This window comes from Adiantum capillus-veneris, unplaced genomic scaffold (genome assembly GCF_014529385.1).
Source record: "Adiantum capillus-veneris isolate H3 unplaced genomic scaffold, ASM1452938v2 Hic_scaffold_303, whole genome shotgun sequence".
In the NCBI taxonomy this organism is placed as follows: Eukaryota; Viridiplantae; Streptophyta; class Polypodiopsida; order Polypodiales; family Pteridaceae; genus Adiantum; species Adiantum capillus-veneris.
In genome coordinates this window covers 132066-146300 of record NW_028221423.1, presented here as the reverse complement: position 1 = coordinate 146300, position 14235 = coordinate 132066, and the positions used below count along the sequence as shown (strand labels likewise).

General features: G+C 42.3%; 1 pseudogene; it reads left to right on the top strand.

Annotated features, from left to right (window-relative positions):
- The first annotated feature begins 504 nt into the window (after positions 1 to 504).
- LOC147417250 (uncharacterized) overlaps positions 505 to 14235 on the top strand; it is a 53313-nt pseudogene continuing 39582 nt past the window's right edge.

Below are 14235 nucleotides of genomic sequence, written 5' to 3'. Positions count from 1 at the left end.
CGTCACGTCGGCTGGTCCCTGATCTTTGAAAGATTTAAAGCAATCTTGGTATGTCGCGAGTGGATCAGCTAGTTAAGGTGCCCTCGAACTGTCCTCCCCAAAGAGGAACCTAGATCCACCTCCCCCCCACGATGTATATAATAGTACTAGCCACGAGCGTCCGGGGCGGGCGCATCGCAGTCCTCATCCTCATGTGGAGCTCCAAGGGGTGAGCGAGGAGGTCGGGGTGTAAGAGAGGAGGTGAATTTGTAGCACTGCCCCCTCCACCACCAAAGCAACACGAGCCACTACCTTGACGAGAGCGTGAGCCACCACTACGGGAAGAGGTTTGGCCACCCGAAGAGCGCTGGCCCGAGCCCGAACGCAAGGTGGTGTAGGCGACGGATAACTCGACGGTGCGGGCGTGGATTGCTTCGAATGCAAGGTGAGGGAGCTACGGTGACGAGAAAGTCGAGGGTAAGGTGGAGGGAGGCACACTCTGCACGATCCGAGTGCTGGCGCCCGATGTCGCAAGCAGTGAGAGCCCATAGGCAGCCAACTGTGCTAAGTGTGTACCACCCTCGAAGACTCTACTGCGAGGATAGCCACTCTGCCTGGCGCGGTATGCCCTCTCGAGGTCGAGTGGTAACTGCTGTTATGGAATTGATATCTTATTATTTATTGCAGTTGTGACAGGTGGAAAAGGCTTGACCAAGCAGGCTATTGCAAAAGGATATCATATTTTATGTACATTTTATTATTCAAGTTCTCTTTATGAGCTTAGGCCATTTATGACCGACCGGCCAGTTTGTAACCAATTTGACCATTCAAGAAATCTATATAACAAATACGTGCAAGAGGGAAATGGTCACTCTTGCACGGGGGGAGATTGCACCCAGTGTCTGTGTACTTCTTCTCTCCTCTCCTTTCTTCTCTCTCGTCATACCGGCATAGCACTCTCCGCTTTAGGAGGTGCACCTGCACGTTCTCTCTCCCTCTCTCCCACTCTCGTTCTCTCTTTTTCATGTGCAACGTTGGTTACATACTCGTGGATGTGCCAGGTATAACCGATTTGTGCTTTTCATGGATTGCAACGTGTTATTTTATGTATTTATTAGGGCAACCGCACTTTCCGTCTGTAGCAACTGCATCTCGAAACCATCGAAAGCCGAAGGTGGATTGTGACTAGTGGGAGGAAGACTACGAGTAGTAAGCATCACAAGCATCCTCGTAAGAGAGGCCCTCGGCGAGAAAGTCCTCTATGGATCGATAGCCGGGCGTGGAAGAGGATGCCATATCCTACAATTTCACAAAAAAAGGGACCCTAATTAACATTGGATTCTAGTCAAAGTGAGATTCTTCCTTGCATAGGATTCCTCCCTGCATAATATACCTTTTATCTCCTATTTAAGAAATGGTTTATGTGCTTTTTTTTTTGCATCCATTTAGAGTGTGTGTGTGTGTGCTTCTAATTAATCTATTGTGTGTGTGCGTTTAGTGTGTGGCAAAGAAATTAATTTAGTGTGTGTGTGTGTTGGACCTTAATCTACCGTTGGGCTTCTCGGTGACCATTGGGGTCTCAATCAACTTCACATCGCACACCCACATGGAGGTATGTTTTTAGGTATTAAAGCGTATGGAGGTATGTTTTGGTATACTAATGCATGCCCAAGCACACACTAATGCATGTGGTGTGTTTCACACACTATTTTAGGCACAATGCAAACATTAGTTTGTGTGTGTGTGTGTATAATGCATGCATTGTGCCTAAAATAGTGTGTGAAAACACACTAATTAGTGCACAAGCACACACTAATGCTTGCATTAGTGTGTGCTAGAGAGGTATGCACACACTAACGCTTGCATTAGTGTGTGCTTGGGCACAAATTAGTGTGTGGAAAACACACTAATGCATGCACAGTAATGCAAGCATTAGTGTGTGCTAGAAAGGTATGCACACACTAACGCTTGCATTAGTGTGTGCTTGGAGATACACTAATGCATGCACACACTAATGCTTGCATTAGTGTGTGTGTGTGTGTGTGTGTGTGTGTATAATGCATGCATTGTGCCTAAAATAGTGTGTGAAAACACACTAATTAGTGCACAAGCACACACTATGCAAGCATTAGTGTGTGTTAGACAAGTATGCACACACTAACGCTTGCATTAGTGTGTGCTTGGGCACAAATTAGTGTGTGGAAACACACTAATGCACACACACACTAATGCTTGCATTAGTGTGTGATTGTGCACAAAATAGTGTGTGCAAACACAATAATTAGTGCACAATCACACACTAATGGGCATTAGTGTGTGTGTGTGTATAATGCATGCATTGTGCCTAAAATAGTGTGTGAAAACACACTAATTAGTGCACAAACACACACTAATGCAAGCATTAGTGTGTGTTAGAGAGGTATGCACACACTAATGCTTGCATTAGTGTGTGCTTGCCCACAAATTAGTGTGTGGAAACACACTAATGCATGCACACACTAATGCACACAAACACTAATGCTTGCATTAGTGTGTGATTGTGCACAAAATAGTGTGTGCAAACACACTAATTAGTGCACAATAACACACTAATGCAAGCATTAGTGTGTGTGTACAATGCATGCATTGTGCACAAAATAGTGTGTGAAAACACACTAATTTGTGCCCAAGCACACACACTAATGCAAGCATTAGTGTGTGTATAATGCATGCACACACTAATGCTTGCATTAGTGTGTGCTTGGACACAAATTAGTGTGTAGAAACTAACTAATGCGTGTGTGTATAATGCATGCACACACTAATATGGGCATTAGTGTGTAAAAACTAACTAATGCGGCATTAGTGTGTAATTTGTGCACAAAATAATGTGTAAAAACTAACTAGTGCAGCATTAGTGTGTAATTTGTGCACAAAATAGTGTGTAAAAACTAACTAATGCATGCACACACTAATGCCTAATGCTTCCATTAGTGTGTGCTTGTGCATGCATTAGTGTGTTTACACACTAATTCATGCACAAGCACACCCTAACGCAAGCATTAGCGTGTGCTTGTAACGCATGCACGCACTAATGCCGGCATTAGTGTGTGTATAATGAATGCACTAATGCAAGCATTAGTGTATGATTGTGCACAAAATTGTGTGTGTGTGTGTGTGTGTGTGTGTGTGTGTACAATGTGTGTGTACATGTGTGTGGCATTCAATTTCGCGGGGGCACGCAGGTGCCCCCTTTATATATAAAAATTTTCCTGAAATATTACCGCGTATATTATCGCGCCAGTTACCGTCGGTATTACCGCCATTATTACAGCAAAAATCTCTCTGATGAGACATTGAGGTTACGCCGACTGCATGACCTCTTGTACCCACTCCCCTCTATCTTTAATGAGTGTCAGTCATGTCAGTACCAAAATTCTTGATTTTTCTTTTTCTTATTTAATTTTTTCTTATTTAGTGTGTGGTCGTGTGTGCAGGACGATTGGGATGACGTGGGTCCGCTGGTTGGCGCGGAACGAACTCGATGGTTGAGCGAGTGATTACCATGTCCATGTACGCGATGTAAGCGTGCAATTGCATGGCTTCGACGTATATGCTTGGATCACGTGGATGATTATGGGCTATGGGACGATCTGAGAAAACGCGCTCGAATGGAAACTAGCGATCCGAGGGTTTTGGCATCCATTGATGTCGCTCCCCATTGGAGTGTGATCGGGGGCGGAGGCGGGAGGAGGACTGAAGAGCGATTGCACCGGGAAGCAGTCATGGGAGGAGGTCACACCCGCCGTCCGATGTGGGTGGGTCCACACGAGCGCATGCGCATCCTACATCCACCACATATGGGGATCTCCCCACCACCCCGCCCCACATGGAGGTGGGGGAAGATCATTTGCACAATATGGTTGAGGATCTTCTTGCACGTGAGGCGGCGAATGAGTGTGAGCCTGAGTGTGCATGTGAAGAAGCCGCCCAAAAAACTAAAGATTCATTGCTAGAGGCAACACACACCGCTCTTTACGAGGGATGCTCCTACTCCATATTACGAGCGTCTCTTGAGATCTTGAATATTCAAGCAATGTTTGGATGGAGCAATGCAGGGGTCGATGCACTATTGAGGTACGTTTAAGTGTAATAAGTGTTAGTTGTGAGTTTTTTTCGTGGTTATATGCAATAACGAGTGTTATTTAATTATGTCATAGGCTATTAGGCAAGATGATGCCTAAAGACAATCATCTTTGAGAAAATCGAAGGAAGGCACGACAGGTGGTGACAGGGCTTGGGATGGACTATGATCGCATATATGCATGTGTCAATGATTGCATGCTATTCCGCAATGAACATGCAGGGCTTGATGCTTGCCCCGAGTGTGGAGAATCGAGGTACAAAGAGGGAATGCAAGGAACCACAATACCTCGCAAGGTTCTTCGTCATTTGCCCCTCATTCCCCTCATCAAGCACATGTTCAGCACCAAAGGAACAAGCGAGCTTCTTACATGGCATATGACAAATCGCTCCACCGATGGGGTTATGAGAGTGTCGGCTGACTCGCCGGCATGGCAACACATTGAGCAGACATGGCCGGAGTTTAGAGAAGAGCCTCGTCACTTGAGGCTTGGTCTGGCTAGTGATGGGGTAAACCCATTTGGGCATCGGTCTACCTCATGGAGTACTTGGCCAGTGGTTGTTGTGAACTACAACATTCCACAATGGGAGTCAACCAAGAAGGGGAACATTTTGCTCTCTCTTCTAGTCCCAGGAAAACACAAGGTGAAGAACATGGATCTATTTTTAGCACCTTTGATTGAAGAGCTTCAAGAGCTATGGAACGGCATAGATGTTTTTGATGTATCAAGACCACTTTGTGATCGGCGCACAATGATCAAGTGCATTCTCATGTGGACCATGCATGATTACCCTGGGCTTGGAGAGATTTCTGGTAAGCTTATACTTTGTGACGCTCTTTAATGTCTTTGCGTTGGTCACTTATATGCGGTTATGTCTTTTGTTTTTGTAGGACTATCGACATCTGGACATAGGGCATGCCCAACTTGTGGACCCTCACCCGTGACAGAGAGACCCGCTCTACTTGGTAAGGTGATCTACCCCAATAACCATCGCTGCTTGCTGCCCACACATCCATCTTATGCTCCACCGTGCAATGGGATGGAGCCACTCCATTGGACCATGGCTGATTGGGCAATACATTGGAATGAGCATCACAGCACATTGCCTCCTCCCAATGATCCACCTAGGGGTATGTCTAGGTACTCTATTTTCTTATCACTACCCTATTGGGCTTCATTAAAAATCCAACACCTATTGGATCCAATGCATGTGTTCAAAAATGTTGGGCAAGCTATATGGGATCACATAGTAGGCAAGAAAGATTCATTGGGGCTAGAGAGGACATGAGGGCCATAAGGAGGCTCCCTCCTTCGGCCACACCTCGCATGGGGCCTCGGGGGAAAATGGTTCTTCCAAAGGTACCTTGTATTCTATCAAGGGTGGATCAAGAGCGGATGAAACAAGTCATTGCATCCATCCGTACTCCAACAGGTTATATGCGTTCGCTCAATGGTGCCTTCACTAAAACTAAGAAAGGAGGATCCACACAACTGTATGGGCTCAAATCCCATGATTAGCACAAGATTCTTCAGGTAATGTGTGTGTGTGTGTGTGTGTGTGAGTGTGTGTGTGTGTATGTGGTTTAGGGTTTTGGATACTAAAAAGTCTTTTTGTTTGTGCAATAGTTTGTGCTTCCAATTAGCATTAGTGGATTTGCGGACATAAAGGTAAAGACTGCAACATTCAAGGTGGGAGAAGTTGTCAGGTATAGAACATTTGATCCTCCCTCCTAAACTTTACTTTGAAGATTAACTTCACTATGAAGATTATGAATGGTTTTTTGGTTACAGGTTTGTGAGTTCCAAAAAAATCGAAGTTTCAGCCATTCCAACAGCTCGACTTCTAGCGATTGAAGCAACTTGTGCTATTGAGGATGCATTCCCACGTTCTATCCTTGTTAGCCAAGTTCACCTATTGCTCCATCTTGTTGAGGAGATCGCCATTTGTGGTGTGGTTCACTCCAGGTGGATGTTCTTTCTTGAGAGGTTCCTAAAGAACTTGAAAGACTTTGTAAGGCTACGATCACAACCAGAGGTATTCATCGATCTTAAGCGTTAAACCTTATTAGGATTGGATTGTATTCACAACGCTTTTTATTAGTTACTTTAATCACTAATGGTTTTATGTACATGTGTTCAGGCAAGCATGGCAGAGGGTTGGATTGTACAAGAGGCTTTTGTGTATGTCTCTCAATATCTTTTCACAATAGACCCATCATTGCCTCGTTTAAAGACGGAGGAAGAGGATGCAAAAAAACACGCAAACATTCCAAGTGGGAAAGGTTCTCTCTTGATTTTGGACAGGGAATTTCAAGCCATAGTCAACAACCAATGTCTACTCAATGCTCCCATCATGGGCAAATGGGTGGATATATATGTGGAGGTGCGTACATCGAGAGAAAGGGAGAGGGAAGCATGGAAGAGGTCGCATGGCGGTAGGCGAGCACCTCCCTTTCCTAAAGAGCTTGCCAAATAACTTGATCTAATTCCAGTTGGGTGGATACACAATGCCATGACCAAGGCCAAGACACAAGGAGAACAAATAAGCCCTAAAGAATGGGAGTACGCGCGAGGATGTCTACCAAGGGTAATATACTCAATGTGTTTAGTGTGTGTGTGTGTGTGTGTGTGTGTGTGTGTGTGTGTGTGTGTGTGTGTGTGTGTGTGTGTGTGAGTGTGAGTGTGTGTGTGTGTGTGTGGGTGTGTGTATGTGTGTCACCTCTCTCTCTCTCTCTCTCTCTCTCTCTCTCTCTCTCTCTCTCTCTCATCTATCTTGATTGGTTTTTGCAGGCCTTCACATTCAACTCTATGTGGTCCGAAGGACGTTATTTTTGAACCCGCAAGATAGATGAGCGTCAAACCACTCACGATAGTGGAGTTATGGGCAACTTTGACATGACAAGACAAGAGGTGAGGGAATGTGGAACAATAGAAAGGATAATCAAAGTGGATTTCAGAACATTTCACAAATATCTCTTTGATTGCCGATGGTTTGTGGGTGAGGTTAAGAGACATGAGAATGGACTCTATATGGTAGACTCCGGGCAATTTCATCGCGGGAAGACCGACAACTTGGTGCAACATAGTAGTTGTGAGCAGGTAAAGTCCATGTGCAACTCACTAAAACATTATATGATACATACAAAACTACATTCATGTTGTTGTTTGCTCTATGACCTACAGGTGTTTTATGTGCCTTGTATGTATCGAAGACGACTATGGTATGTTATTCCAGTCACACCACGGAGCAGATCTATCTTTGCAGATACGAACATAGAGACTTTGGCAGATCCCACCATACCATCTCAAGAAGACGCCAATGACGATGATGCAGTTGAGGTCGAGGAGAACCAACCATTCCCAATAACCAACCATAGTGAGGAGGAGGACGAGGATGGAGAGGATGATGATGATTCAATAGGAGAGGCTATAGAGGATGACTCAATAGATTTATTTGTTGATTTAGCTACCATGGGGTTGGACATGGATGTAAGCACTTGTAGAGATCTCTTGGAGGATGAAAATTAATAAATATCTTTTGGATTTTGACTTCTTTCCCTACTTATGCTGTACAAAAGGGCTATTTATTTATGAACGCAAGACAATACAATTTTGATCATCGTTCGCTTGAATGAGCAGAGTAGGAGAATCATACCAATAGTAAGGCAAGCAAAGAGAAGAGAGGTACTAAAAATCCCAATGAGAATGGGATTTCTTACACTCCGTGCAAAAAGGGGGTGACAATACAATTTTGATCATCGTTCGCTTGCCATTTCCATATGAATGCATAGTTGACATAAGATTTTGAAGTGGAAACAAAATATTTTTTGATATAGAATCTCATGGAGTACAAATGAGTAGAGTAGGAGAATCATACCAATACATGAGGCAAGCAAAGAGAAGAGAGGTACTAAAAATCCCAATGAGAATGGGATTTCTTACACTCCACGCAAAAAGGGGGTACCAATTTCTGAAAAGTAACAAAATAGAATAGGATTTATAGAAAGGGAAAAGTGGGAGAGGAATGGGCCACTTGGATTCTTTTCCGGGTGCGGTAATTTCGGCGGTTATGATGGTGGTAATAAATGTGGTAATACTCGCGGTAAAACTAGGAAACGCGCCAGCGGGTCTGCACCATACAATCTCTCTCTTTCTTGCAGCTCTCTCTCTCTCTCCTCTTATGCGGTAATGTTGTGCGGTAACAGCACCATTCTCCCATAGTGTATATGAAGGGAGAGAGGCCTTGCCTCAGCTTTCTTTCCTTCTCTTCATTAGGGCCAAAAACGACTCAAAAAGGGTTGTTTGTTAATCTAAGGATTAAGGAATAGTCCAATAGTTATTTGACACGTATACAAAATTATGGCACTCTTGTCTCCTCTATTTTGGGTTTTTGGTGGTCCTATTTTCATGGAGAACCGCTAAATGTCTTGATCATAAGACTGAAACTGCTATATTTGGGTGCTTTCGATGAGAGAGATCATTAAATTTGCGGCCCAAAGTAATGAAGTCTCATCATTTATTCTATTTTATATTTCACAAAAGTGTTGTCAAAAGATGCAAAATCTATGTCAAAAGGCTCTCAAAACAAGGGCATTAATGACAAATCACCTACGTTTTTCAAACATATACCTTTTTGACTCTCTCTCTATTTTGTGAGAGGTTTAAGTCTTTCCGTCTCTATATTTTCTTTCTTCTTCTCTAATCTCTGAGTTTCCATGGCGTCTTTTGCACGTTGCCCTTCACATAACATAACTTCTTGTGAATTTCATACCATTAGAGAGGATGGTCCTTAGAAGCCCATATCTTTTTGTGTGAATGACTGGGTAACAATGCTTCCTTCATGCAAAGGTGTACACAAAGTGAAGAGAACTAAACATGATAAAGTAAAAAACCATTGGAAAGGTCATGTTCTTGCTTTCAAAGTGACTGACAATGGGTGGCTAACTAAGGTTCCACATGTGTACATGGCCAAGGATATGGTGTTAGACTGGGAAGAACATCCCACACTGCATTCTTACTGTAAGTACAAAAAAAACTTCTATTTGATACAATGAATTTTTCATTCTCCCATTGTTTTTCTCATTTTTTGATTCCATTCCAGATATATTTCCTTCAATAGCTGTGGAATGGCAGCTTGTGGCGAGTCTAAGTGGGACGTTCAAAGCAATGCATAAAGGGATTGCAGATGCTATGTATGCTGACAAGCCACCTTCCTTTTACAAAGCAATGGATTTGTTTGTCTATTTTGTAGAATACAAAGTTCGATCACGAGAAGGTGCATATGGAGAACTACATCAGTTACCCGTTCCCACCATAAGTTCACTTGACTGGGAAGCTCCTGATGCATGTACTATATCAAGCTTCAACCCTAATTCCTTTTTTGTTAATAGGTTCTACCTTCAGTCCAAAGGCAGTTGCCTCAACCGTTGAGAAGGCATGGCTAGTAGCCATGTCCTCAACTAGCTTCTTTATCCCACCTTTGACAACGTTTGTCCCCACGAGCTTACCTATTTCACTTAAGTGAATATGGACAACTTTAAGAAAACAATCTCCTTCAATAAAGCACCTTTGAAACTTTCACAACCCCTCCGTCCATGGTCAGCACTATCACACCATATGCATCTATTTACAAATCCTTCTCTATTTTGAGGTTTTTGCCCTATAGATTGATATGATGTTGCCCCTTCTCTTGTAGCCTTGTAAGCTTTAACTTTAGCTCTTGTATTCCTTTAATAATATCATCAAGCTTTAATAATATCGTCAAGGATGGATTTGTCATTATTTGGAATCACAATCGCAGGCTTTATGGGACTCTCGAGAACACTTGGGGATTGAGTAGGTTGACTATCATCTTGTCTCTTCATTGTTGTCACTTAGCTAGCAGTGAAAGGGCATCTTTGGTGTCATTCCAATGAGTCTTTAAGCCTTGTTCTGCACCCTTATCTTCAAGTAGTAACTCTAACTTCTCTTGAACCTCTTTGCATGTTGCATGCGAGAATAACTTTGTCTTCTCTGAATTTAGGGTAGCCTTCTTAGTCCTTGAAAGTAGATCATAGCAGCATTTAAATTCCCTTAGCAGGTCGGTAGGTGAGAGTACCTCTTTTGTCCAAACTACCCACTCTAAAAAATTCCGCTTTGTGGTTGCTACCCTTTCAGATTCCTCCATGAAATACTCTTCTTTTAAGGCTAACTTGAATGCTTCTCATGTTTACCCACGATCATTTCTAACTCCCCTTACATGCTCTCTGATCTCAAGAACCATAGCTAGCTCAAAACTTAATGAACCATTTCTACTTCAATCACTCGATGCAGCTCCATCTCCTTTACATGCCCACAAAGATACTTTGTTACATCTTTACCATTGAATTGTTCCATTTTCTTTACCATTTTTATGTTTTTGGCTTGAACTATTTTCATTGTGACTGGGTCAAACCCAACACCTTGTTGCTCTTGTTGATCCATATATTTAAATCTTTCATTTGAGACTTTAAATGAAGATTTGGAACCCTCCCTATCCTACTTCGTGTCAAGTTCACGAGATTGTGTCAAGAAGTGTGCAATGCAGCTAGGAAAGCGTCGGGCCCCTGAATGTGAGAGTTCACAGCAAAATCAAGCAAGTTGTAGAATATTTGAAGCTGAAAATACACTAAAAAATAAAAAAACTCCAGCCATGAAAGCTTTAATTTGAAAAAGATCCAATATCAAATCAAAACTCTTGTGTGTGATGATTTGGTGTAGCATCGCTGCGAATTGCATAGTTCAGTGCTCTTTTGCCCTAATAAAAACCCTAAACAAACGCTTCAATTCTCCATCGTAGCCATTTCGTGGAATCTTAAAAACTTTATTAGACAATCCCATGTAAGTATTTGAAGAGGGGAAACCCTAATTGGTGGCCTCACAGCCTTGAATAGAGGCGTGGAACAGCATTGGACTACACTAGCAGACCATAGGTGTACGCTTTGTATCCCTTCACAAGAGATAAAAGTTCTGATCTTGTACTTCTGAATTTTCCTTCAGCCCTTATAGTCACGGAATCTTCAGTGATGTGGAATTTTGAGCCATTTTTGACGATTTTATGGCCTTTTTTGGCCATTTTTAGCCTGAAAATGCCACTATTTTCTCGTAAAATATCCAAACAAGCTAGGAAAACTCCCTAAAATTATGGAAACATCCATTGGGCTTAAATTTTATCTTGAACCTAATTTTACCGTTTTAAAATCACTTTGGATGCATCTCTTATGCCCACGCATGAAACCTGCTATCCCGAGATCATCCGCATTGAACTTTCAAGGCAAAACAAGTGTGCCACTTCACTACACATATACTGATGGAACTATTCTCAATCAAGAAAAAAAAAATGCCATATTATCCAAGGTGCAATGGTCAAGCAAAGAGCAGCAACAAGACAATCACGAGCATTCTTACAAAGATAGTCCAAAAAGAACCACATATGTGGGATACCACGCTCCAGACAGCATTATGGACATATCGAATTGTCTATAAAGTCACTATTGGAATGAAACCCTTCAAGTTGCCCATGCAGTTTTTCAATCCAAGCCTCAGACTATTAGTGGAGCATAATGTTGACTTTAATGCAAACCTTAAGCAAAGACTAGATGAATTACTCAAGTTGTGGTACTACTATACCAATCAAAGCTAGGACCAAAGAACCCTAACTTGAATATAGTTTGGTCTCGATCTATGAGGTTGACTACGTATTCTCCAATGAAATAGTGAGATTAAGAGACTTATCGAGACTATTGTTGCCTATGGTTAAAGCATTACTCTTATGCAGGTCATCTCCTAGTGAATCGCATATTTGTTCAAATACTTCGATATATTTCTCACATCCCCGTCTCCACTAAATTTTTGTGTGAGCTTGGCTATTTGTACTGCCTTACTTCTAGGCTCTCTATCAGACGTGTTACACATATTTTCAGCAATAGATCAACTAATATCTTGAGCAAATGTTTCCAAGTTACCCACTGGTGAGCAGGTATAGTGGGGACAGGTGCTCTTTGGACTGCATGTGGAATGGGGATTGACATTGGGTTTGGTGTATATGCAACCCTTGGGTTCCAAGTTGGGTACAATGTCGTTCCATGTGGTGGCCCAAAGTTCATATGTGTGGCCCTAGGCATAGCAGACATCAAGATGTCACATGATAATGCTAGCTGGTATGTTCTCATTGAAATAAGGGCTTGGATGTTGTGGTCGTGGAGTATATGTTGTTGAAACAATAGGAGGAGGACCCAAAGGTGCATATGATTGATACACACTTGTAGGTACTGTTGTAGGCATTGGGCCACCATGTAGTGGCACTTTACTAATAAATGAGTTCCATGGCATGTTTTTTGGCATGCCCATCACTGGGGCAGGCATGGTAGCCGTGGTTTCATCAAAGAAAGATGAGCTAAACATGGAAAGGTAAAGCTATCACTTGTGGGCTTAGATTGTACTGAGACCCCTGATAAAACAACATACATAGGATCCATTGGGCTTACTGAGGGAGTCTCCATTTGCGATAAAATTGGTTGCTTAGCCTTCCCTGTATCCAAGAATCACATGAGACCCGTTGAAGGCATGTGGATCCCTTTGTTCTACCTCTCCAACTCAATAACACTATGGATAACATCACAAACTCTTTGTTGTTGATCCTCTACACTAGTAGCACATGTTGTGGATTGTAGGACATCTAACCAACCCATGTGAAACACATCTAGACTCAGAAAATGAACCTTTTGACTTATTTCATATCAGACGATCAGAGACAAAAGGACAAGAATTTCTAGAACCAATAGAGTGTTTGGCATCCATTTGAGTTCAAATTGAAAACAAACAGAGACATTAGAGTCTGACATTCTTAAGGCTCATAGGCAAGATTCAATTTAGACAAGGGGAGAAACAGTTGAGGAGTCAATAAGAGAGAAACTAGTCAAACTAGTCCAAACTCAAAGAAGAGAAGAACTAGTCCGGAAAATCCAGTTAAGAGTCCCCATCTAGAAATAAATACACCAATCATTAAGCTAATCTTATCAGTGATCAATATAAAAACTGACCAATTGCGTGAGTGACACATCACAAACGGTGCACATAGATCTAAGATAGGAAAGGAGTAGATAATTCATGGCACATGTACATATGACAATATGAGAATTGTGAAATCCTTCACTTTACCCATAGAGACTTGTGCAACTCGCACCATGGCCTGTAGAGCTTCCTTGACCTTTGTCTATGACACCACTTGCAGCACAGCAAGCCTCGTCTCCACTCTCACCCTCTCCTTCCATAATAACTATAGTTCTTCCAAAAACCCCAAGGTGTTCCTACTTCGTCTCTCCACATCAAGTGAGTACTCTCTCTCTCTCTCTCTCTCTCTCTCTCTCTCTCTCTCTCTCTCTCTCTCTCTCTCTCTCTCTCTCTCTCTCTCTCTCTCTCTCAACTGAGTCAACGTCAGTTAACAGAAGTTGCTAAAGACCGAAGAAGTACGAATGCACATCGAAGATCAAAGTGAAGAAGCAGTAAAGATTGAAGTTACACATTTTCCTAAAATGGTCATGTATTGTAAATTCTCGTTTTATTTCAAGCCATTGTAATATTGTTAATGTGTTACAAGATCAATAAGAGATCCAAGATGTAAAGCATAGGTCATTTAGTGTACCTGGGGTGCTCATACAATAAGTGTGGAGCCTCAAAGGTCTTGGGCGCCGGACATTACACATTTTATACCTTGGCTAAGGTATAAAAGCCAACTTTGTAAAGATTTTATTAAGTTTTGGATAATAGAAACACGGTGTGAGCTAACGGTGCTCACTTCTCTCCTTCTCGCGCTTCCTACTCCCTCCCCGGTTGTCACATTGCAGTCGCGTCTGTTGTGTTGCAACCGCAGATAAGAGTTCTACACATTGACGTAAGCATTTCATGGTAGTCCGTAGTTTTTGGCGTCGTTGATCCGCGGTCTAATCTCATCATAAGTAGGAATCTACACTTCAAAATCATAAAATAAGTATAGGCGGGGTATTGGGACATCATTGCTAAGAATTTAGATGCATTATGGGTCAAAAACAACTAGGTCAAAAACTCACTGTTATTAATAATCGTGATTTTTTCACTTGACCTAAAGTGATATTTG